Source organism: Garra rufa, chromosome 9 (genome assembly GCF_049309525.1).
Source record: "Garra rufa chromosome 9, GarRuf1.0, whole genome shotgun sequence".
Lineage (NCBI taxonomy): Eukaryota > Metazoa > Chordata > Actinopteri > Cypriniformes > Cyprinidae > Garra > Garra rufa.
In genome coordinates this window covers 26,657,483-26,680,332 of record NC_133369.1, presented here as the reverse complement: position 1 = coordinate 26,680,332, position 22,850 = coordinate 26,657,483, and the positions used below count along the sequence as shown (strand labels likewise).

The 22,850-nt window shown below is 39.0% G+C and overlaps 1 protein-coding gene across 1 annotated transcript in view; it reads left to right on the top strand.

The window, feature by feature from the left end:
* The first annotated feature begins 672 nt into the window (after window positions 1-672).
* The window catches only part of cacng8b (calcium channel, voltage-dependent, gamma subunit 8b), a 45,778-nt gene continuing 23,600 nt past the window's right edge, over window positions 673-22,850 (top strand). Inside the window, exon 1 of the mRNA XM_073846530.1 lies at window positions 673-982. The gene's annotated coding sequence lies outside the window, so the exon portion shown is untranslated. The remainder of the gene's footprint in view (window positions 983-22,850) is intronic.

Genomic DNA, 22,850 nt, shown 5'->3' with positions numbered 1-22,850 from the left:
ATATACACCTAAGAAATATACACAGTACACACACATATATTATGTAAACCAAAAATTTTGAATGTGATTAATCGTGATTAATCGTTGATGAGCACTATTTTTTATTTTATTATTATTTTTATTTACAAGAAGTGCATGAAATCAGCATACAGACACATTAATGTACCTCTTCACCTAAATTTTGAAGTTGTATTCTTGTTTTCTGTAGTCAAAAACAATATATTGATTTAATCTTTGCTCAAAATAACAATAATAATTACATAAAATAGGCTAAATAGAGAAATCCACAATAGATAATAGGAATAGCGAGACTTACACAATATGAAAAGCTTCCAAAGTTTTATACGGTGAAGTTTGCAAAACTGTCCATGTAAACAGTCAGCGTGTTTCATATTGTACTGTCATTCTGAGAACATTTGGTTCCCAAAATGCGGGCAACACCTGACCCTCTCAACTAGGCTTCGGCGTCCCAAGAGATGGCGTTTGTGTGTGAGGGAGGTCTGGGAAAAAGCTTCAATTTCAAAAGCACAATGGCGCGAACATCTCGTCTGGTCTGTCAGGATTTGGTATGCGACAAGTTGCTTACGACTCAGCCTCTCTCTCTTTCTCTCTCACACACTCTCGGGGGGTAAGGAAGGGGACGGATAGAGCGAGCGAAGGGTTGCGGCGCGGGCGGGGGAGACGCAGTCGCGCACACGCATTGGCTACAAGCGCTCTAGACAAATCCGTGCTCGAGTGACGTGGGGACGTGTGCGCGTTGAATATCTCCTATATACTATCTGTCTTGAGAGAGATTCACATTCGCAACTTGTTTTTTATTATAATTTGACGACATTTTTAAGGCTTTTTGAGACGCGCAGAGTCCTCAGTTCTGTTGTTTTCTAAAACAGTTTACAGTCCATTTCCCCTGATATGCAATTATCTCTCTTCGTCTTCCTCTTTGGGAGTGCGACGGTCTTCAAACACGAGACAAACTAAACTGGTAAGCAATAATCTCCGATTTTCTGTAGTCTGCGTGTGTGCTCGCGATTTTTGGGGGCTGTTTGGATGTTTCCGTTTGCATGTGTGTGTCCATGTGGAATGTAAAGAGCGGAATCAATCGATGCCAAATTGCAAGCTTGCAAGCTCAGCTGTCGATTTTCTCAAAGCTTTTCGCCTGCATTTGGTTGTTTCTGCAAATGTTTGTTAAACGGGGGGAAATATGATAAATGAAATCGCCTTCGTTGTGCATCTGCAAGCGCATCTTCGCATTCATTATGCATGTGCAGCATAAACTCTCCTTATCTGGAGCTCGATGAAACAAACACCGCTGATATAGCCTACTTCTAAAGCAGGTGTTTTGCGGCTCTGTGGACACATCCTGTCCCTTCAGCTTTCTGAAGCAAGAATGGAGGGCTTTTTCAGAAAAAGGCGTCCATTTTCGGTGTCGGTGGAGGGCTCCTCTAATGAATGCACTGCGGCTCGCATCAGCGCCCAGCCTCCCCCTGTCAACTCCCACACTTCACCCTGACCATTTATCTGATCTCACTGATCACGAGCGTGGACCTTTTCACAGCCCCGCTCGTGCATGTTTGATCCATGCTTTTCAGTCACACCATGTGACCTTAGGAACATGGCTTTTGCTGTCAGGAGGCCTCTATTTCAGCATTAGGCAATTTTCAGAGAAGATGCACCTGTCACACTGATAGACGATGAAGGCCTGCACTGTAATAATGTTTTATAATCTAGGCTAATCATTAGGAAATATACGTTTACTGTGATTTTAGCAGAACTAATGCATGTAAAAATGCAGTAATTGTTACTCCTGTATTTAGAAAAATTTACATATTTGGCGTTTTTACAAAAAGTTAGGTGATTTATGTTACGATTTATTAGTTAATGTTTGCAGCTGTTTTACAATTTTTGTGAACTTGAAGGGTTTGTTCACTTCCAGCTTGTTTTCATGTCTTTCATTCTGCAGTCGCAAAGAAATGAAGGTTTTTGAGGAAAACATTGCAGGATTTTTCACCACATAGTGGCGTCAATGGGGATCAACGGATTGAAGATCCAAATTGCAGTTGCAATGCAGCTTCTAAGGGCTCCACACAATCCCAGCCAAGGAATAAGGGTCTTATCTAGCAAAATGATTACTAGATTAAATGTATACTTTTTAACTACAAATGATAGCTCGACCTCACGCATTATGTAATCATATACGTGTGACACAGGTGGAAGTTTTCGACCCAGTGTTTACAAAGTGAACGTGCAAAGAAAGTCAAAAGTCTTTTAGAAAAAAGGGAAAACAATGTTGGACGATTTTGAAGTTGGAGGAGAAAATGAGATGAGAGTTTTACACAGATGAACGTGGCCAACATGATTAAGCAATGTGTGAAGACGCATATTGCAGAGCTGCAAGACAAGCATTTGTGATTTAAAAGTATATCATTTTTTATTTTTATTTTTTTTAATGAAAATGACCAATCGTTTTGCTAGATAAGACCCTTATTTCTCGGCTGGGATTGTGTAGATGTAGATTGAAACTACAGTTTGGACCTTCAACCCGTTGATCCCCATTGCAGTCCACTATATGAAGAAAAATCCTAGAATGTTTACCTCAAAAACATAATTTCTTTGCAACTAAACAAAGCAAGACATGAACATCTTGGATGCAGAACTTAGCAGAACTTCCCTTAATTACATCAACATTCTGGCAACTGCATCTTTTTACTGCAAATAAAATATATAAATACATCTAGCAACATTTTTATACAAAGGCAGCTTTATTAGACAACTAATTAAATTAGAAACCAAGCTAGAGAAGACGAGAAATGTTTCTTCTTTTAACTAAAAAAAAAAAAAAAAAAAATACAACCTTGCAGTAGATTTCTTAGATACACTTTCAGCTCACACATTATGAATATGTAGCAATATTTCACTTACTCAGTAAACAAGTAACAATATGTGTCGTCTTCAGTGTGTTTACTGTAAAAAAAAAAAAAAGAGAAAAAAGAATGAATGAGACAGAAATCACACAGCGCAAGCTAGTGATGCCAGTGTTTGGCTTTGGCACAGAAACCTTAATCAGCATGCTTGTGTGCTCGCAGGAAGCCTAAGATGCGCCTCCATCGTTTACATGGCCTTTGACCACACAGAAATGTTTTAATGAAAGAAAGCACCTGGTCAGGACTCAGGTTGTATTGCTCTTCTTTGGAGGATTCTGTTTAAGCAGATTGTGTCTCCTGGGATCACAATTATGTAATACTCTGAAGAGTCCTGTGTCAGCATTGCTGTACCAACACCATTTTCCCACGATCCATACAGGAGCCGAGAGCATTTCAGAATACAAGAAAGGAAAAGAAACCCCAGCGGATGGCTTTTTTTGTTGTTGCAATTATTAAAGAGCAGACCCCTGACTAAGATTATCTCCTTTATTCTCTGTATAATTTAGAGAAGTGAACTATAAAAATGAGTCGTGTGGCTGTAACGCTTCAGACATAAATGACCAATTTTATCTTTGGTCATGGATTGGTTTTGCAATTGCCTTCCCGTCGCCTTCCCATGAAGTGCACATTGTGTTAGTCGTGACACTTTTCCAGGCACACTTGTTCCCAATACAGCTTTTAAAGCAGTCATACTGCAGCAGACAAACAAAGTGGAGTGAAGTGACCCCTCATACTCCCGATCAATGCTGTCTGTGGCAAAGCTGTATCCTCACGGTGCCAGCAAAAGATTTGTGATGGATGTTTACGCCATAAAATAGAAATAGAAGTTGGTTTATATATCATATGTAGATTGTTTATGGCCAGTGCAGTTAAGGTCCACATTTGTGTGGCTTTTTAACAGACAGTGACATGGCAGAGTCAGGCAACATCTGTTTGCAGTATGCCTACTTTCACCCTAGTGCAGTGATGCAATAGTACTAATTTTAAACCATTTTGGCACAGATGACTGATGCCTTTTGCAAGAAGTGGATGCCAATAGTTATATTTAATAGAGAAACTACATTTTTAAAGCGATTTACATTTGTGACCCTGGACCACAAAACCATAAGGGTCCGTTTTTTGAAATTGAGACCATCTGAAAGCTGGAAAAAATAGCTTTTTTGATGTATGGTTTGCTAGGACAGAACAATATTTAGCCGAAATACGACAATTTGAAAACCTGAGGGTGCAAAAAAAAAATCAAATACTGAGAAAAGCGCTTTTAAAGTTGTCCAAATGAAGTTCTTAGCCATGCATGTTACTAATCAAAAAGTAAGTTTTGATATATTTACGGCAAGAAAATGGAACATTATGTTTACTTAATATCTTGATTTTTGGCATTAAAAAAATGATCATTTTAACCCATACAATGTATTTTTGGCTATTGCTACAAATATACCAATGCTACTTACGACTAGTTTTGTGGTCCAATGTCACATTTAAATCCTACATAGAAACCTAATAATAATATTTCACAATATTACTCTATTTTTAAGCAAATAAAAGCTGCCTTGGAGAGCATGAGAGATTTGACGATTGTTAGATTCCATATTAATGTGCAATCAAACTGAACAACTTCCACATCAGCTTTTGGATTGTCCTTAGAGCTGTAATAATTAACTCTCCCTTTCATCAGTCCCATCTGGGACTGAAACTTTCATGGAAGGAGAATCCTCTACCTTAAATACAGACGAGGCAGAGTGCAAGAGACAGACTGTGATCATTTGTTTCCTTCATGCGTAGTCATCAAACAGAACCTATAGCAAGCTGTAAGCAAGCAAAAAAATGATTCAGTCAGTCAGTTCGTACATTTGTTGTCTGAATCTCAAAAGGAATTACGAAACAAGGTAATGGAGCTTGTTTAGAGGCTCCGTTAATTGCTTGTGGGAGGAGACACGGACATCCAGGTTAAGCAAACGAAATGAATATCCTCACTTGCTCTCTTCCTCTGAGCTTCCTACATGGGATACAGCAGCATAACTGCAACTGTATTATTGTTCATCGTTCATTAAGCAACTGCCTCACGGCAAATGATCTTTATTCTTTATGTCTGAAGATTTACTAAAAATAAAAGAGCCATGGATTTATTAATGTATTAGAGGAAATATCCCCGAGAAGAAATGCTTATACTTATATACACTGCTACTATATCATTCATTCAAAAACCTAACAGATGCTCATCTGTTTGTCTGAATGTGAGGAGACGTGTGGTGAATTTATTTAATTGCTTAATTTGGTCTTGTTAATGTTCTCTCGTGTTTAATGAGAACACATTGTTCAATATTGCAAATGTTCTTTTTTGGTGAAATTCGCTTTAAGCCACATGTTTTGATCAAGGCTGTTTTCATTTGATCAAAAATACAGTAAAAACAGCAATATTGTGAAACATGATTACAATTTTCTCTAGTCTTCTGTGTCACATACTCCTTCATAAATCATTTTAATATGCTCAAGAAACATTGTTATTATTATTAATGGTGAAAACACTTGTGCTACTTAATATTTTTGTGGAACCTTAGGGAAAAGATTGGGGTTCTTAAATTAATTAAAAACTTCAAAAGAACAGCATTAATATCAAATACAAATTTTTGTAACAATGTAAAAGCCAGGATCAAGTTAATGCCAAGTTATGAAACTCTAGATAGTATTCTATGATAACTAGTGGCACAAGCTGATTGGTTTGTGTTGCATTAAATGGCTGGTTTGCATTCGCTAGAGCATTTTGCAGTGTGCTTTCACAGTTCCTATTAGGGCTGAATGATAAAGACAAAAATCATAACTGTTGATTATTCCCTTTAAATTGAATTTGCAGTTATTAATTACAATTTACATTAAATGTTTTGAATAGCTTTATACCATTGTTTGAAGCAACTGCTTGCCATATTTTTATATGAAAATAAACAAGCTGAAAACTGAAAACTTTTATTGCTTTTCTATAGCATTAAGCCTCAAATGTCAACTATACATTTGTCTGGTTTCTTTTTAAAGGTGCCATAGAATGGAAAACTGTATTTACCTTGGCATAGTTGAATAACAACAGTTCTGTACACGGACATGACATACCATCAGTCTCAAACACCATCGTTTCCTCCTTATATAAATCTGGTGTTTGCAAAAGACCACTGAAAAAGAGGCCAATTCCAACAAAACACCGACTATGATGTTATAGTCGGGACCATTAATAGTCACGCCCCCAACATTTGCATAGCCCAATCATCAGAAGTTCTGCGGGTAGGCTATTGTGAAAAAAACAAAGCGAGGACAATAGCGAAAATGGCAGATCACGGAAATAATTCATGTTCTAGGTTGTGCAGGGGATGTTAAGTGCAGGGATGGGTTGGTGTTTGTACTCAGAAAGGCACGGAAAACAAATAAGGCGTTCCAATAAAATAATGCGAGGGACACGGTTAGCTTCTTGCTGATGCTGACAAGCATCTAAACTTGTCAAATGTGCTAAGTATTGCCGCTGTAGTATAACGTTACACCGAGCATGTGCGATCGCAAATCTCAAAAGTGAAAGTAAAAAGTTATCGTGCATTCAAAATGGCAATTTCAATGCCCCACATATTAATAGCGTCTCGAGCTCCGTAATTAAATATATTTTTTCCTCCATGTGTTTCCTTCCTGCTGTGTGAGAGCTAAATGAGCCTAGCCAAATCCTAAATGGACTTGTAAAATGTTTCTGAAGAATTTTTCCCCTTACCTAAGATATAAACCTATGTAGATATCGGAGAACAATTTAAAATATTGTATCAATGCATTCTATGGCACCTTTAAATGGAAAAAAAAAGGAAAAAGTAAAATATGTATGATAATGTTATGCTAAAACTAGAAGTAAAACAATGGTAAAAACCCTTAAGAGAACCTGTAGAAATAAAAAAGAAACTTTTTTTTGTGTGCCTTTGAGCAATTTGCGGCATCTGTAATTGTAATCACGATTAGAAATTCGATGAATTGTGCAGCCTTAGTTTCTATGAAACCCTCCTCCTCCCCAGCTCCACCTGTATAGATCTGCTGCAGGTTATTATATAGACCATTCTTCTATAATTAAACACTTTTTTTAGGGAGTTATTCCTTAATGTTTAGTTTTTATGTGTATAGCTGTTTAAAACTGTGCTACAGCTAACTGCTAACCATGTGCTGATTGAGCTAGGTTCAAAAGTATCTAAAATTGCCACTACCAAAACAGTCACAACCAAAACATTTAGTGAAGTTTCGGTAGTGACATCTTTGGGGTTTTTTGGGTGTTATCCCACAGTCACAACCAAAACTTTTCATCATTGTTTCGGTAGTGACAAAAGGGAACACATATTACTTTATTTGGGGGAAAGTAAACAAATTTAAGTACAGTGCAATTTTTTTTTTCAGTAGAGTTTTAGTATGCGAGTTAAAATTCTGTAATGTGATGTGGTCACAACTAAAACATTACTGTCACTACAGAAAATGTGTGTTTTGTCAAAAATAAAGTATACTGAATTATCAGCTAAAATTTTATGATAGTGTTCAGTTCAATGTATATTCAAACTTAATCTATAACTTAAAATAAATATGATCAACTTTTTGCCCTTTTACAAAGATAAATTGGATTCAAAATACAACAAATCTCATTAATCGCACTTGAAGTATTGTCAAAATTGTAACTTATTGATTTACCTCTGAAAACTTTTTAATAAAGAAGCAAAATCTTAATAGGTCAATGTAACCCTTCTAATAAACCATATAGTACTGGAGTAACAAATTTGGGGAGAGGACAAATATTTTAAAACTTTCTGAAAATACAACATAAGAATTACCTGCACAATTACTAGAAATGTGTACCTTGTATATTATGCAAGACATTTCCAACTCTGAATTTGAACCAATAATGTAGATGTATTGTATTGGTGGTAATTTTGAGTGAATACTGGATCAACTGAATAATTTTTTGTAGTCTGATTAACAGTAGATCTAAGCATTAATTGGCTGTTTACCATGTTCTTACTGGGGTTAAATGGATGTTATTATAAAGTGACCCTGTGCTTTGTGCTGTTCTTTGACTGTTGAATTTTAATATTTAAGGTGACCTCTTCTTGAAAGCCTTGCATGTCTATGCATATTGATAATATGTAAATTCCCTCCCCTCTGATAGAGTATAAATGTAGTGCCTGTTGGCTCATCAGCGCTATTCTCACAGAGTTACACACTCTTTCCTTCATAATATTGGTCATGTCAGCTGATAATGTGATGTAGTGTAGAGCTTGGCTAGTAAGAGAAAGATTGTGGAAGGGGCGAACTATCACCACTATCACTGTTTTGCTCTTGAAAAAGCCACTTAACCCAAGGTTGCTCAAGGGGACGGTCCATGTAACAAAAAATAGACTGGAAGTTATTTTAAATAAACGTGTCAGCTAAATGACTAATTATGAACACATTGTCTACAAGCACAAAATAGGGCAAGATTGCATTCAGTTCTTTTAGGGGGAAACGTGATCTGAAATAAACACTGCATTTCATTTTCACTGATGTCTCTTCTAAGACGTCTGTGTTTGTAGCATAAAATGAACACAGATGTCAGCCTAACCTTAGTCTCTCAGCCTCAGATGGCACACTCATAGACTCATTCCCTCATTCTGGCAAGCTCTAATCTGATTGGCTGACTTTACGCTACTTCAACGAATAAGGGCACACTTTTTTTTCAGTCTATCTTGAAACAAGGTCATGTTTACTTCCAAGGATGAAATAATCACTTGATTTGCAAAAACTTGCAAAAACAGTTTTGGAGTTAACTAGGTATCCACAAGTAAACTGTATATTTTGCTTTGTTTTCTAAGTTGTCTGTAATAATACAGAAGATATGATCACAAAGGCAGTTTATAGACATTTTCCACTATTTTCCACTGTTTTTTGTTTGTTGATGCAGCCACATAATATTTTTTTTCTCTTTTGTGTTATTGTGGTAGATTAATATAATAATTGATGTATGAATATATCCACGCAAAACAAATGACCACCAACAACACATCACGTAAAAAATTATGTAATGTAATAACTAAGGATAGTTCACCCAAAAATTTAAATGACCCCATTTACTCACTATTAAGCCACTCTAGGTGTTTATGACGTTCTTCTTTCAGATGAATACAATCAAAGTTGTATTAAGTCTAATAAAGTGCATCCATCTATCATAAAAAGTACTCCACACAGCTCCGGGTGGTTAATAAAGGCCTTCTGAAGTGAATCAATCCATTTTTGTAAGAAAAATATCCTTATTTAAAACTTTATAAACCGGAAATGTCTAGCTTCCACTAACTGTTGTACACACATTTTTTTTTTTTTTTTTTACAAATCCTTGTTTTGTACTTCTAATTTGTGACCGCTGTGGTGTTTTTTTTATGATGGATGGATGCACTTTGTTTTGGGCTTCAAAATCTTGAACACTATTCACTGCCATTAGCCTTTTTCACAAAAATCGGAAATTACGTCAACGCAGGGTAAAGTTAGTTCCGCTACAGGTCTGCACCTGTTATATTAATATGCTCTTGTCTCAAATAATGCTTCTTACCTTTTCTGTTTTGTCTGTTTTCCAAGTTGTTGTTATATAATCAACAAAGAACAAACATCTTACTTGTTTGTAATATATGGGCACTCAGACCGCTGACTCATCAAAATAATATGCGCAACATAGCGCCAGCTATAGTTTCTGTTCTCCATCTCCCGTATATTTAAGCGTATTTTCTTAGTTTACTCAGTCATTTCCCTCGGATCACTACATCATGGTTAATTGTGACAGCATTTATATCCAAATGCACATTTTCCTAAGAGTAAATTAAACTATTCTGAGTCCGGATGATGCATAAACTCAATACAACATCGTAATCCCGAACCAAAAGTAATAAAGCCATTAATCGTCATCTCTTGTTTAGTGTTATATTATTTTATTATGTATATCCCTGGGCACATTATACAATGTACATTTACACCATCATATTAATAATGCAAAGGAGAGCAAGGAAAAAATACAATATTACTTTAATAATAATAATAACAATATTAATAATCGCGAAAAAAATCACGTGGAGAGTCATAATGTACAGCCAGCACTAAATAGACAGAACGGCAAAACTAAAAACTGTACGGTATTATACATTCATAATTAAATAAACATAGTATTTGTGATGACCAGAAGCTGACACAAAGTTTTTGAAGAAATGTTTGCTATTTTTAGAGTAAAACACCGGCATATATCGTAGTATCATGGTATCTATTTTGTAAAAATAGACTTTGATTCCCGAACTTACTCTTGTTAAGTACGTGTTCATGAGAGAGTGGCGTTCCAGCAGATGACGTAAGACGTAGGCGTAGCGTAAGCTCGGTGAGAATATGCTAGTCTCGCGAAAACCAAGTTTCTATTACAACAAAGGAAAACCAATCTCCTCCTGGCTTATATATCAAAATAATCCAACTAGGGGTGTGCGATATTGTCAAAAAATGTTATCTTGATATTTTCTAAGATTTTATCAATAATGATAATTATCTTATAGTAATTATAGATAATAATAAGAGGACTACCATGGACAGCTGAATTTAGATTTTTTGGATATTCTTCAGATTCTGTGTAGTCAGTTCACAGCAGTGATAGAAATGAATCTTTTCCAATAAGCTTAAATAGATTTTTACCTTTTATGGGGATTTTTACCTTTATAAAGCCATTTTTCTAAAAGTGTGCATTATCTTTTGAGTCAGATACTAACATTTGGGCTGTTACAAGCAAATAAAATCATTATTAATGCAGAGGAAATATAAGCAGCATCTGAAGTGGCATTTAGATATATTTACACACTATTTAATGCAGCTCAGAGGGACATGCTTTAACCTGCAATTACAAATACATAAATAATGTTTTGATAATCTAGACAAAACAAAAAAGGCCAAGAATGCTGCACTGGTCTCTCCCAAACTTTGGAATGCCTTGCCGCTATCTATAAAGGCTTCATCATCTATGGACACTTTTAAAAAGAACTTAAAGACTTAATTTTTCATCAGGCTTTTGGTGTCTGAATGGGTCTGGTAATGTGAGTGAGCTTGCTGTACGATTTATATTTTTGTAATGATTGCGCTGGTTTGTTTGTTGTATGTTGTTTTATAGTTTTTTAATTATTTTTGTGCAGCACTTTGGTCCATTTTTATGGTTTTGAAAGTGCTTTATAAATAAACCTTGAGTTGAGTTGAGTTGAGTCTCTCCGTGTAATCAACGGTGCTCTTTGGATATTTGGAGGTAAATATCAAACTAAGAAGATGAAGTACTCCAAGGCACTCGTGAAGTAAAAAGCCTTTAATTCAATAGGCTAAATCTTTTAAAAAAAGTTAACTTTAATCTTATCTTAAAAAGTTTAATCTAATCTTAAATCTAACTTTAAACCTAATCATTTAAACGGTTGATTCATTCAGGAATTAAACACCGTCATGTTGCTCAGAGATGCAAAACAGTGCTAAATTAGTAATCATGCTGACTTTTAGAGAAAAAACAGCACTCTTCATGTGATATTGATTAACTATATGAAATTATATAAAAATAGAAATTTTCTTAAATCATGTAATCATTCTAAATGCATTTTAATAGACTGAATCATGCAGTGAAAAAAAGCACTCTAAATGGCGTACTCGTACTAGTTTAACCTAACTTACTAGACGTCATCCCGTAATGCATGCGTGCACTCTGTAGGTGTTTTGTTTGCTTTTTGCAATATACTCGATAGTCAAATCGCACATTTTTCTTACAAATCTTAGTTGTTCTTTTAATTCATGACATGTGTTTTGTTTTGCTCTCCCCACTGCGCTTCCGCATTTGTCACTTTTTTTTACAAAGCTTATGCTAAGCCTATGTCCTATTGTACGTCATCCGCTGGGACGTCACTCTCTCATGAACATGTGTACGACAGTTAGCGGAAGCTAGAGATTACTGTTTATAAAGTTTTAAATATGGATCATTTCTTACACAAATGCACCGATTCTTTATTAACCACCTGGAGCCATGTGAAGCACTTTTTATGATGGATGGATGCACTTTATTGGACTTGAAAATCTCAACACCCATTCACTGCCATTATAAAGCTTGAAGGAGCCAAGACATTTTTAATATAACACCAATTGCATTTGTCTGAAAGAAGAAAGTCATATACACGTAGGATGGCTTGGGGGTGAGTAAACCATGTGGTAATTTTAATTTTTAGGTGAACTATCCCTTTAAATCTACAGGAACATTTTGTGTCAAAATGTAGTTAGTTAGAAGATGTATTCATGAGGTATGTGAAAAGGCAACACATGTAATTTTTATGTGCAGCTGGGGCACATTGGAGGTGAGGCTGGCAGCCAACGAGAGCAGTGGGAATGTGAGAGGTGTTCTAAGGGGTGTGTGGGAACGAGAGCTCAGGTGTTACACTCTAATCTTTCAATAGCGATGTCATCTCTGAGCTCAGTGCAGTCTCACACCCTCGGCATGACGATGATGCTGCAGCAGCTGCTATAAATTCATCCGAATAGAATGGTGAAGGTTGTCTTTCACTGCGTCCATTTGATGTATAATGCTATTCGCTTTTCAAAGTGAATCACTCAAGTGTTTCCTTTCACAGAGGTATTCCAACTTCAGTGCGCTTGCTTTCCTTTGATTTCATTCGGACTCTACGTTATTACATTGCTTCTGCTCTGTCCATTCTCTCTCCATCCGCTTGTGTCTCACGTACGTTCTCCCTCTCTTCCGAACGGTGCAAAAGAGGTCATAATTGATGCTCTTTGTCATGATTGCAGCAGGGACTTATGTGCTAATTATTTTGATTCACGAGTCATAATAATTGGACGCGTTTCCCATAATTACGGCTTCGCCTTTCACAGTCATGACATGATTTGTCTGAATGGTGTATTAATTGTCTGTATTTTTGATCGGTTACCCGACGTACACATCTTGACATGTCCATTGTATGGTGAGGAAGTAATGACCTGGGGCAAATGAGTTATTTTGTGCCTTTTCCTCCCCTCAAGCCTTGTAAATCAATTCTCACATGGCAGCAATAACTGTGAAATTATGAATGGAAGCACCATTGTGGCTGATTACACGACAGTCTCGTGAGACCAAGATCTCTGCTGTTTTTTTCCCGTCCCTGTGTGATTATAAATAGATGTAAATAAATCTGTGATATTTGCGGTCTGCCAAGCCATATGTTTATATGCATTTATCACAAATGGACGTGGCAGATTGTGGAAACACAGAGGCGGTCTGCTTCATTTCGTGTTCTGTGTGTGGTTCTCAGTCTGATGCTCCTTTTTTTTTTTTTAAGTATAGCAGAGGCATCATGCAGAAACAGACAATAAAAGCTGCTGACTGTCTTGTGAGTGGCTCTCAGGCTGATTAGTTTGACATATAGAAGAACTGTGTATTTCATACTGCCTCAGTTAATGTTTTGAGGCCTGCAGAGGTGGAGTTAAACCCCTCAAGGCTGTTCAGTTCTCGCTGGCTTTCCGTGGGCAGTCATGTGAACCGCAAAAACTGATGGCCTATTATTAATCAGTAACACTTTTGGCACTGTTTTTGTGGGAGGAATGTAATAATTCTTCTTTTGAGGAGAAGTAATGATGTTTTGTTAAGCAGTGAATGCTGTAATGCAGTGGTTTTTAATGTGTTTTTTTTTTTCTTCAGAACATAGATTAAGCCAAAAATGTCTCCAAAACAGAACATTTAATAATTGTGTGGGCCCAAGAATATGATGTATATGCTTTTTTTATTAATTTTGGTGGTTTCATGCTATGGGCAGCCAATAATTGTTCAGATAAAACACATTTTTGACATGTAGTAGTGCACATTGTACAGTATATTAAATATGTAGAAATTGAGTTTGTATTTTTGTTACACTACGCACAATTATATTGTTGGGTACATTTTATTTTTTGCAATAGCGTTGTCTACAGTGCTTTGTAACGGCACCAAATTGATTTTTTTTAAAGAAAAATACCTGTATTCAGTAAGAATGCATTCAGTTGATCAAAAATGATAGTAAAGACATTTATATTAGTATAAATATTCATTTTTTTTTAATTAAAGGGGTATGATGTTGCTAAAAGCATATGATGTTGGTAAAAAGAGAATTATTTTGTGTATTTGTTGTAATGCAATTTGTTTATGCAGTGTGAGGTACAAAAAACAATCTCAGGTTACTTGACTGTAACCTTGTTCCCTGAGAAAGCGGAACGAGATGCTGCGCTGCTAAGCGCATTGGGAACGTCTTTAGAAGTGACCAGCTGTGAATATTGTATGTAAAACGTCAATATAATTGACTAAACGGCATTATAGCCTCGATTGGTGACGTCACCGGAGCGCACGCGCACGAGGCTATAAATAGATGAGCCACAGGTGCATCGTCAGGATATTTTGTCTGAAGAGCAGTCCTGGGACATCTTCAGCACGGCAAAGTAGCGCAGCATCTCGTTCCGCTTTCTCAGGGAACAAGGTTACAGTCAAGTAACCTGAGATTGTTCCCTTTTGAAAGCTACAGTCGATGCTGCGCTGCTAAGCGCATTGGGAACGAGAATACCCACGCCGCCGTGCTTGAATATGTCTGGACTCCTACGGTTGTGCAGGTGTGTTTCACAAGAACGCAGGAAGACCTAGACATTAGCTTGTGATGTCGACTCAAGGACGCGAGAGCCCGGAGTGGCATGAACATCCAAGCTATAAAATCTTATGAATGTGTGCGGAGAGGACCAGCCTGCCGCATCACAAACTTGTTGTAGGGGAGCACCCCTTGCCAACGCATTGGACGAGGCGACCCCCCTGGTGGAGTGAGCCCTAAGGCCTATAGGCGAAGCTTGACCGCGCGCCTCATAGGCAAGAGCTATAGCATCCCTGACCCAATGAGAGATGGTCTGCTTGGTGGCAGCTGCTCCTCTGTTATGGGGGCCATAACAGACGAAGAGTTGCTCCGACTTACGCCACTGGCTAGTGCGGTGGATGTAAGCCTGAAGAGCGCGGACTGGACACAGTCTATGAGAATTCTCCTGCTCCGGCGTTGTGAACGGTGGAGGACAGAAGGCTTCTAAAATGACCGGATGTACAGCCGAGAATGGCACCTTGGGCAGATAATCAGGATGAGGATGCAAAATCACTTTCACCAATCCTGGGGCAAAGTCTAAGCAGGATGGCGCGATAGACAGAGCCTGCATATCCCCAATTCTTTTTAAGGAAGTTATTGCCATAAGAAAAACCATTTTAAGAGTCAGAAGTTTGTCAGACGCTGATTCTAAAGGTTCAAACGGGGTTTCAACCAGACCCTCAAGGACTATTGCTAAGTCCCAAGAAGGGATCTTGGTTTTGACTGGAGGCCTCAGTCTCCTGGCCCCACGAAGGAAGCGGGAGAGCAGAGGGTGCCTCCCAAGCGGTTCCCCATCAATTAGGGCGTGGCAAGCCGAAAGAGCGGCCACATATACCCTAAGAGTAGCGGGGCAAATGCCTGATGATAATTTCTCTTGCATGAAGTCCAACACTGAAGCAATCTGGCAGTTAACTGGATCTACATTGTGTGCAGCACACCACCTTTCAAAAATACCCCATTTAGCGGCATAAATCCTCCTAGTGGAGGGAGCCCTAGCACTTAGGATGGTCTCAATAACGGCAGGTGAAAGCCCCGTGTCCCTCAGTTGGTTCCCCTCAGGGGCCAAACATGAAGATTCCACAGGTTGGGCCTGGGATGGAATATCGTTCCCCCCGCCTGCGATAGAAGGTCCCTCCTCTCCGGAATCGCCCAAGGCGAGCCGTCGAGGAGAGATATTATCTCCGAGAACCATACTCTGTTCGGCCAACGCGGCGCTATCAATAAGAGGCAAGAACCTTGCTGGCGAACTCTGGCTAGAACCCCCGGGAGCAGAGAGACTGGAGGAAACGCATACAGGCGCATATTGGGCCATGAGTGCGCCATCGCATCCAGACCCAACGGAGCTGGGTGACTCAGAGAGAAGTAAAGGGGACATTGCGCTGTCTGTATAGAGGCGAAGAGGTCCACTTCCGCCTGATAAAATCTGGTCCATATCAGATTCACTACTTCCGGGTGGAGTTTCCACTCGCCCATCGGTAATGTCTGTCTGGACAGTAAGTCTGCTCCCACATTCAAGTGCCCTGGAATGTAAACTGCCTTGAGTGACAGGAACTTTCCTTGGGCCCAGAGAAAAATCTGCCTCGCTAATCTGTTCAGATTGCGTGAGCGCAGACCTCCCTGGTGATTTATATAAGAGACTGCTGCTGTATTGTCCACCCGCACTAAGACATGACAGCCCCTCAACTGATGGAGAAAGTATTTCAGAGCCAGAAATACAGCCATCAACTCGAGGCAATTGATGTGCCAATCGAGCTGATGACCCTCCCATTCCCCTTGAGCTGGACGACCATGTAAGACCGCTCCCCAGCCCGTCAGGGAGGCGTCCGTCGTTAGCAGTTTGCGACGACAGGGCGCCCCTAGAGTGGGACCCAAGGTAAGGAACCGGGGTCTGAACCACAGAGTTAGTGTACGAAGCCCGCGGCGCGTCACTTTTATTTGCCTTTGAGGATTGGCTCTTGGATGAAATCCTCTGGCTTTTAGCCACAACTGAAACGGTCTCATGTGCAACAGCCCCAAAGGAATCACCGTGGATGCTGAAGCCATGAAGCCTAACATTTTTTGGTACTGAAGAACAGTACGGTTTTGACCTAGCTTGACTTTGCTCATTGTCTGCCGAATGGTCTCGATTCGAGCGGGAGACAGCTGTGCCCGCATCGTGATCGAATCCCAAACGATACCGAGATAAGTCGTTCTCTGGGCAGGAGAAAGAACACTTTTGTTGGTGTTGAGTCTCAACCCTAGAGAAACTAAATGAGCCAACACGATGTTTCTGTGTTGAAGCGCCAACTCTCGCGATTGTGCCAGTATTAACCAGTCGTCGATGTAGTTCAAAATGCGAATGCCCTGGAGTCGTAATGGAGCCAGTGCTGCATCCATGCATTTTGTGTATGTGCGGGGTGACAAAGCTAGGCCGAATGGAAGAACCCGAAACTGGTACGCTTCGCCCCCTAAAGCGAACCTCAGGAATTTCCTGTGTTGTGGCAATATTTGTATGTGAAAATATGCGTCTTTTAGATCGATCGTGACGAACCAATCGTAATGTTGAATCTGCGTCACGACCATCTTGACAGTTAACATCTTGAACTTGAGTGCTTTGACTGAACGGTTTAAGCCTCGAAGATCTAAGATTGGACGCAACCCCCCATCCTTCTTGGGAACCAGGAAGTATCTGCTGTAATAGCCTGACTCTCTTTCTGGAAGAGGAACATGTTCTATGGCCTCCTTGCTCAGAAGAGTTTTCAGCTCTTGTGACAGTACGTGCATCAGCTCCGGTTTCACGGAAGTGTAAACCACGCCGTTGAAACGCGGAGGACGACGACTGAACTGGATTCTGTATCCTATCTGTACTGTGCTTAATACCCACTCTGAGATGCCTGGCAGAAGTTTCCACGCTGCCAGACTCTCTGAGAGTGGTATTAATTTTACTACTTCCTTTTGAGGGGATGTTAGATGTCCCGCGTCCGGAATGACAGCCGAAAACGACGGAACATCTAACATTTCTCTGGAAACCGCTGCCCCCCGAGGCACGAGAAGTGGCGGGGATGGAGAGGTTTCGTGAGGGTATCGGGGAGAGGCGAGTTTTAAATGTTGAACGCGCCCCATCCCGCGGGGGGCTACCCCCACTAGATTGGGCGCCAGACCATCAGGACTTTCTCTTTTTGTTGATAATAGTCCTGAGATCTGGCTTAGGAGGTTGTTGAGCGCGGCGAGCCTGTCCCCAATCTTTACGAGGGGGAGCACGCTGAGCCACGCTCTGCTTTTTGACCTCCCTGGATGTTGAAGGACCGGGACGGGGCTGGGTGGCAGACGGCCCCTCCCCTTGAGTGCGGCGAGGAAGAAACTGAACAAACGCTTCCTCGTGTTTCTTTACCTCTTTATATCTTTCGACAACGGTGTTAACCGAGTCTCCAAATAGTCCAGAGGGAGAAACGGGGGCATCTAACAGGAACACGCGATCCTTTTCTTTTATTCCTGTCAGATTCAACCATAGATGTCTCTCCGTGCTGACTAAAGCGCTCATAGATCGGCCGATGGCACGAGCCGTTTGCTTGGTCGCACGAAGAGACAAATCTGTGGCTCGACGAAGCTCAGTGAAAGCTTCATCGTCGATTGTACTGCCCGCACTCAAATCCTTCAACAGATCAGCCTGGTATGCCTGTAACACAGCCATTGTGTGCAGCGCAGCACCAGCCTGACCTGCAGCCTGATAAGCTTTTCCCACCGAAGCCGAAGTTGTTCTACACGGTTTAGTGGGGAGGGTAGGTTTCTTTAAAGACGATGCTGATTCGGGTGAGAGATAGCTCGCGAGCGTCTCTTCGACCCGAGGCATCTCCATATATCCTCGTGACTTCGCACCCACGATAGCCGAGAATGTCGACGTCGATGGCACAAAGACACGAGAGGTATATGGTTTACTCCATGACTTGGACAGCTCGTCATGGAGGTCCTCGAAAAAGGGGAGAGGTTTTTGTTTCTTCTCCCCTCTGCCACCGGACAGAAACCTATCCTCAAGCTTGCTACGTTTGGGGGTCTCTTGTTCATCTGGCCAGTCAAGCTGCAACCTGTCCACAGCGCGAGTGATCACCTCCAGCAATTCCTCAACAGATTTTCTATCGCGAGAAGAACGCTCAGAGGCTGGCGGCTCGCGATCTGATGAACCAAGAGATATGTCATCCCCTCCGTGAACCGAAGAAGCACCGAAGCGCGCTTCGAGATCACGAGAAGGAATGTCAGGCTTTGGTGACGCAGCAAGCGAAAAGGACGAACCCGTCTCTTGCTCGTCAAGCAAATCCATGCGAGAGCCCCACGATTGCAATGCAGGTGCGGAGTGGAAATAATTAAGACGAGTGCGAAGCATCTTGACAGTTAACAGGTCGCAATGCTCACACCCGCCCTTCTCTATCGCCATGACCGCGTGCTGTTCCCCCAAACAAACAAAGCAATAATCGTGTGTATCCATCTCGGTCATGGGACGCGAGCATGGAGGAACACAACGCTTACCTGCTTGTTGACTCATGATGCTCTTTTCCTTTTTTTTTAAACTCTTAAAATAAGAAGAGAGAAAAGTGAGAAAAAGAGTGACGTTTCTGCGTTCTGCTTAGTAAAACTAACTCCTAACAAAATCAAGGATGAGTAAGAGAGAGAGTTTTCCGACGCACACAACACACAGAGTGATCTCTGAAGACAAAAGACCTGACGATGCACCTGTGGCTCATCTATTTATAGCCTCGTGCGTGTGCGCTCCGGTGACGTCACCAATCGAGGCTATAATGCCGTTTAGTCAATTATATTGACGTTTTACATACAATATTCACAGCTGGTCACTTCTAAAGACGTTCCCAATGCGCTTAGCAGCGCAGCATCGACTGTAGCTTTCAAAAGGGAACATATTATTTTCCACATACTGTACGCTATTGTTGCTCCTCTCTGCCCCGCCTTTCTGAAACGCTTAAATTTTTACAAAACTCATCGTTGATGGAAACCGAGGTGTTCTCTGATTGGTCAGCTATTGTGATTGGCCGAATACCTCAAGCGTGTGACAAATGTTACGCCCCTTATCATGCCGTTTCTCAGTGCAACAAGACAGAAAAAATAAAACCCATTATAAACGAGGCATTTGTTGCATCCAGTGTGGACATAACTACTGATTATAATGACTCATACTGTTTTTTTTTTTACACGTTGCGTTGTCTGCATTTGCGATCGTAGAATGAGAAACAACAAGCACCACTCTACACTGCTCAAAACTCGCGTTTGTATAGTCAGTACTGAGTTCTTTAAATATGAAAACGTACTTACAGGCCGTCAGTCAGAAGCGCAGACTGTCCTTGCAACATTGGAATTGCCCCACTTTATAGCCTTAACCCTTTGTGTACAGCTGGCATTGGAAGCTGCTCTCCCAGGTTCAGGAAACAGTCCTCTGTGAAACGCGCATTACCCACTCGCATATTTGCATTGTACTGTTCCGGAACAGTGTTGTAAATATAACTTAACCACTGATTTCTAGTTGTGTCCTCATGTGCAAGGCCAAACAAAGCACTTTCGCTTTTACAATGAAACGCGCGTCTCCACAACATGGCAGCTGAAACAACACTACAGCCAGTAAAAAGTTACGCCTTCTTTCTTTCCATGTACATATGGGCCGTGTTTTAGGGAGGTGTGGCTGAGTCTTATCTTTTATAATAAATATCTCTTTGGTTTTGACACTTTAAGCTTTGCAACTTTACAGATCTTATCTATGCACAAACAGCTTGTAACACTCCAAAGATAAAGGAAAACAAGAAACCGCATCATATGACCCCTTTAATGCTGTTCTTTAAGCTATTTATCAAATAATGAAAATGCGTCATGTTTTCTACAAAATAATTAATTATTTGGATAATAGTGCCTACAGTGCATACTACACATGTACTGGTTACTGTACACTACCAGTCAAAAGTGTTTGAACAGTAAGATATTTAATGTTTTTAAACAAATCTCTTTTGCTCACCAAGCCTGCATTTATTTCATCCAAAGTACAGCAAAAACAATAGAAATATGACATTTTTACCATTTATATTAAATAAGTAGTAAATAAGTAGTAAATATTATAACTGTTTTCTATTTGAAGTTTTTTTAAAATTGTATTTATCCCTGTGATTTCTGAAATAAGCTGAATTTTTAGCATCATTACTCCAGTCACATGATCCTTAAAAAATCGTTCTAATAATCTGATTTGCTGCTCAAATTTTTTTTATTATTATTATGTTGAAAACAGCAGAGTATTTTTTAGAAGAACAGTATTTATCTGAAATAGAAATCTTTTGTAACATTATAAATGTCTTTTATAATGTGTCTTTTTATCATTTATTTATGTCACTTTATCATCATATGGTATTTGTTTTAGATAAATGCTGATCTTTGGATCTTTCTATTCATCAAAGAATCAAATATTTGAATCAAAGAATCAAAGCAGTAAAATATTATAAATATTGATAATAATAAAAAATGTTTCTCGAACAGCAAATCAGCATATTAGAATTAGTTCTGAAGGATCATGTGACACTGAAAATTTGAGTAATGATGCTGAAAAATTAGCTTTGATCACAAGAATAAATTACATTTTAAAATATATTTAAATAGAAAACAGTTCTTTGAAATGGTAAAAATATTAAGTTTTGCTGTGCTTTGAATCAAATAAATACAGACTTGGTACTTAAACATTAAAAATCTTCTTGTTCAAACACTTTTGACTGGTAGTGTACTTCATATTACATACTAAATATTGCTCTATAATGCCTAATGTGTATATATATAATACATGTACCATACACTCTCAGAAAAAAAGGTACAAAAGTTGTCACTAGGGCAGTACTTTTTCAAAAGGTACATCTTTGTACCTTATTTACTCCTAAAGGGTGCATATTAGTACCTAAATGGTACATTTTAGTATCTTGATTACATAATGCAGTTAAACTTAACATAGCAGATTTATTATATTTCTCAGGGCACAGGTTTGTGCAACATTCAGTGGAACACAATTTCTAGAGCACTGAACACAGTAGTTCACTCTGCTTAATGTACTTTACTGTGTGGTAGTAGTTTCTAGTTATTGCATACTAAATTTGCATACAGTACTAGATGTAGAGAATATGAAATATTATTGTAATTGTTGTAAGCGTTTCCCTGCATTCTCTAAGCAGCATTTTTTAATGAAATACATATTTGTAAGTTATTAGGGTAACATTTTATTTTACGTTTTCCTTGTTACATGTTAAATGTATTTACTATAGCAATATCAACAAATTATGCAATATTACTTAGAACTAACCCTAAACTAAACCCTTATCCTAACCCTAACCATATAGTAAGCACATGTAGTTAATTAATATTACTCAGTACTTAAATGTATAATTACACCGTAACAAGGACACCTTTAAAATAAAATGTAACTGTTATTAGTATTAGTTAGTAGTTTGATTTTAGTGTTAGTATAAGTTAGTATAAGTAGTATACAATATTGCTGCAATGCAGTTAGCTACTTGGCAACCTACATTTTTAAAGCTTTCTTAACACTGGCAATGTGAGAGCGCCATTAATCAGTGATTACACGGCTAGAGAAGAGGTGTTTGTGATTTGTGAATGTGACTTTGTGACAAGGGCTGCTGGCAGAGACAGGAGCTGTAATGAAGTGTTGGACCCAGTTTACACAGGTTAATGTCACATGATGCTTTATTCCCTGATGAGACTCTGCTGAGAGTGCGGTTTCATTCCCAGATTCTTGCATTGATCAAAATAAACTTCCCTACTTCACTGTGTGAGAACAGATGAAATGAGAGATTTTCATCTTCTCATCTGCTTTTATCAAGTTATTGTGTCATTATGGTTTTTTGATTAATACCTCTTCTCTTACCTGTGTTCATAGAAGCCATTGTAGATATTAGACTAGTTTTCCCTTTTGAAAAAAGAAGGGTGCTGCTTTTACTCTGATTAAATCCGCAGTTGTACCGGACTTCAAATCTTACATGTATATTTCAAAAAATGCACTTGCGGATATTATAATATTAATGAAATGAAGGCCACTTAAGTGTTCTTTAAAGATAGATCACTTTCGTGACGTGTATCTTAATGCATTATAATACACTTTTTGATCATGTCAAATGAAAAGTTTTACTTTAAAGTACATTATGCTGTAGGAATCATTTGTCATGTTTTAAAGCAGTGCACTTGTTTTGATGTGTAGACCAATGTAGCAAAGTACAAGTACTTTATGTGGTATTCATTAATAAATTTA